At 38.9% G+C, this 4,227-nt stretch overlaps 1 non-coding gene across 1 annotated transcript; it reads right to left on the reverse strand.

The window, feature by feature from the left end:
- Positions 1-107, reverse strand: LOC112093269. Its single transcript, XR_002902981.1, has one exon. It is a non-coding gene; the product is annotated as a small nucleolar RNA R71 (small nucleolar RNA).
- Positions 108-4,227: the final 4,120 nt, after the last annotated feature.

Below are 4,227 nucleotides of genomic sequence, written 5' to 3' on the forward strand. Positions count from 1 at the left end.
CATCTGAAGAGCGAGATTGTGTAATTCAAACAGATGGACTTTGAGCCTCTCTATGAGGCATGGGAGTGTTTCAAGGAGTTGCTCAGAAAATGCCTGCAGCATGGATACAAGGACTGGTTCCAAACTCAGATCTTCTACAACGGTCTGAATGGACAAACTAGGACAATTGTAGATGCGGCATCAGGTGGGACGATGTTGTCCAAGACCTATGAGGAGGCCGAATTATTATTGGAGGAGATGGTCTCCAACAATGCCCAATGGCCAAGTGAGCGGTCAAGTGTGAAGAGGGCTGCAGGAATTCATGAGATTGATCCGTTGGTCGCTCTTTCAGCACAAGTATCAGCTTTGACCAATAAGATATCGGAGTTAACCACGAGGGAAGCCACATCGAGTAAGGAGATGGCTATGGTTGCAAGTACATCTTACACAGGTGAAGGTGGTGCTGCAGAACAAGTGCAGTATATGAACGGCAGGAATTTCAACTACCGAAGCAATAACATGCCCTTTCATAATGGCCTCATCATGGGATCCCTCATTGGATTCAAATGGAGACCTTTCATAATGGCCTCAATGGGCAAACAAGGACTATAATTAATGCCGCAGCTGGTGGAGCTATTTTGGCCAAGTGTTACAATGAAACCTATAAGATCTTAGAAAGGATGGCCAATAACAATTATCAATGGCCAACCACGAGACTCAATGCTAGGAAGGTAGCTAAAATTCATGAAGTTGATGCCCTCACTACACTCTCAGCTCAAGAGTGTTCCTTGATGAATATGATAAAAGTAATGAACACACCGGTTGGTGTAAATTCTGTGCAATCAGTTAGTGTCTCCTGTGTTTACTGTGGAGAGGGGCATTTCTATGAAGATTGCCCATCCAATCCAGCCTCCGCTTGGTATGTGGCTAATTTCAACAGGAACAATAATTCTTATCTGAACTCTCACAATCAAGGGTTGAGGCAACATCTAAACTTGGCATGGAGTAATCAAGGAGCAAGTTCTAGTGGAGTCAATGCTTATCACAGACCCACATATCCACCAGGGTATCCACTACAACAACAAAGAACTCAAGTTACGGATCAATATAGCTCTTTGGACAGTTTGCTAAAAGAATTTATTGCTAGGAGTGAAGCTAAAATTTAGAGTCATCATGCAAAACTGAGGAACTTAGAAAACCAGATAGGGCAGATTGCAAATTCTTTGAACAACCGACCTCAAGGTTCTCTCCCAAGCAACACCGAAGATCCAAGAAGATAAGGGAAAGAACAGTGCAAGGCTATTTCATTGAGGAGTGGAAAGGAGCTGGAGCGGAAGACAAGACCCCAGGCTGTACAAATAGAGCCCACTTCAATCCAAAAGGATAAGAATCAAACTCAGCCACAACAAGAACAGTTGAAGAATTAGCAACCAAATTCTACACTACAGAAGTCCACAGCATTTCCACAGCATTCTGGAGCGGCATAAACTAGTAATAGCAGTAACAACAGGCCACCAGCACCATTTCCTCAACACTTTAAAAAACAACAAGAAGATGGGTTGTTTCACAAGTTTTTAGATGTTTTGAAGTAGCTGCATATCAACATACCATTGGTTGAAGCCTTAGAACAGATGCCAAACTATGCCAAGTTCATGAAGGAATTAGTTACAAAAAAATGCAGGCTTAGAGAGTTTGAGACAGTGGCCATCACCGAAGAATGCAGTGCAATTTTACAAAACAAACTCCCTCCCAAACTAAAGGATCTAGGAAATTTCACTATCCCGTGCTGCATTAGAAACCAATACTTTGGTAAGGCATTATGTGATTTGGGAGCTAGTATAAATTTGATGCCGATGTCCATTTCCAAGAAGTTGGGAACTCGAGAAGCAAGGCCTACCACATTGTATTTGTAGCTCGCAGACAGATCTATTGCAGTTCCAGAAGGAAAGATTGAGGATGTGCTAGTGACGGTGGACAAGTTTATTTTTCCTGCTGACTTCATCATTCTTGACTATGAAGCGGATAGAGAAGTGCCCATAATTTTAGGAAGGTCATTTCTTGCAATAGGCCGCACCTTGATTGATGTATGAAAGGGAGAATTGACCATGAGGGTATAAGAAGAGCATGTCACATTCAATGTGTTCAAGGCAATAAAGTTCCCTTGTGAGATTGAGGAGTGCTCAGCCATTTTAGTTATTGAATCTTTCATGGCTAAAAAGTTTGAGCAAGACAACTTTGAGGAAAATAAGGAAGAAGTTGCTGAGCAAATGGATTGGTTGGATGCCAATTCAACAATGCTGAGCTACACAAGGAAGTTTGACTCTCTGGACTTGGCTGAACGAGAACAGAAGCCATCTCAGCCATCAAGCAAAGAACCACTAGTCCTAGAACTTAAGCCCTTGCCATTGCATTTGAGGTATGCCTACTTAGGAGCATATTCTAACCTTCTAGTCATTATTTATGTTGTATTTACAAAGGACCAAGTGGAGAAGCTGCACATGGTTTTAAGAGAATTCCAAGGGGCCATTGGTTGGACTATAGCAGACATAAAGGGTATAAGTCCCTTATTTTGTATGCACAAGATTCTCTTGGAAGATGATAAAAAATGGTCTATAAAGGAACAAAGAAGGATATATCCGAACATGAAAGAAGTGGTCAAGAAGGAGATAATCAAGTCGTTGGATGCAGGGATAATCTATCCAATCTCTGACGGTGCATGGGTGAGTCCAGTTCCATGTGTTCCTAAGAAATGGGGGATTACTGTTGTTAAGAATGAAAAGAATGAGTTATTCCCCACAAGAACTGTAACGGGTTAGAAGATATGATCTTGGTCTCCGAATCGAATTCGGATGCGGAAGCGTGGTGCGGAGAGGCGGATCGTGTGTAACAAAAATTTTCATAAAACCTTTGAGATACTCTATAGATTATATTAATTTATGCACGAATAAATTAATCTCATTAATTCATTTATTAACAACTCAATTAGAAAAAATACCTGGAGGCCGACTCGGTTGATAACTTGAGTTCTTTGACCTCGAACAATCCTTGCTCCAAAGCTTTGTGTTTAGAAAACCAATGTCTTCCACGTCAATTCCTAGAATCCACGAAGACATGTGTGTGGGCACACATGACACAAAACAGGTTACAATAAACACACGAATTTCCACAAACACCAACGCATGCACGATGTGGAATTTTTCAGAGAAAAAATTTTTCCTTCTTTCTATAGAGAAATTTCGGCCACCTCTAAAATTAGGGCAAAAAACCATTCTGAAAATTGTCTCAAAAATAGTATTTATAGAGTAGAAGTCAAACTTCTAGAAGGAATCCAATCTCTATCTCTAAGATAAAGTTTGTTAATTATCTCCTATTTGAATTTTAAACAAAATCTCCTATTCCCTTATCCCTTAGTGTGGCCGGCCAAGATGGGGATTCTCATCCCTGTGTGGCGCCAAGATCAAATAGGGAAGGAAGAGAAAATCATTCTTCATCCTGTAGTCCAATTTTGACTCAAATTCAAATTTCAATTTAAGTCAAACATAAATTAATTTGAATTCTAAATTGAACAACTTATCAAATAAGTTTAAATGGATAAATCTAGATGTGTTCAAATTTAAATTTAAATAATCACATTATTTAAATAATAATTAATTCTCAACTAATTATTTTCAAGTGCTTAATTTTAGAATTTCGTAATTCTAAAATTTCCATTTTATCCTTTGTGTCTGGTAGAATTACTAGGACGATTGCATATAGATCAATCCTCTATAAATAATTCATAATTAGAGCAAAGTAAAATCCGTTAACCTCTCTAATTACTTTTTTATCCTTGAGTACCATTGATTCTCTAATGGACAGTGATTCATAAAACACATTCATGAATCGGAGCTCCTACTGGTCTAAGTACCGAATCAACCCTCAAGAGAATTATTTATCTACTTCTTTCTTAAGAAGGAATGGATTCCATCTCGTGTAATAACATTCCCGGCTACCTACTTCATCATGTCTCCAAAATACAAGGAATAGGATTCAGGGTCTCAGAATCCGTACCGAGTAAATCAAAAGACACAAATCCATAAATAGGAGTTTGTTAAGAACTCATGATTAAGATCATTCTATATATGACCATCGGTAGACTCAATTAGAATTTCTATACTTAACGAAAATTATTAGAAATTCATATTGTGTCTGTGTCTTTGTTCCACATAATCTCATTATGCGAAATACACTCATTCAATATCTCATCAT

The sequence above is a fragment of the Morus notabilis genome, unplaced genomic scaffold (genome assembly GCF_000414095.1).
Source record: "Morus notabilis unplaced genomic scaffold, ASM41409v2 Scaffold238, whole genome shotgun sequence".
NCBI lineage: Eukaryota > Viridiplantae > Streptophyta > Magnoliopsida > Rosales > Moraceae > Morus > Morus notabilis.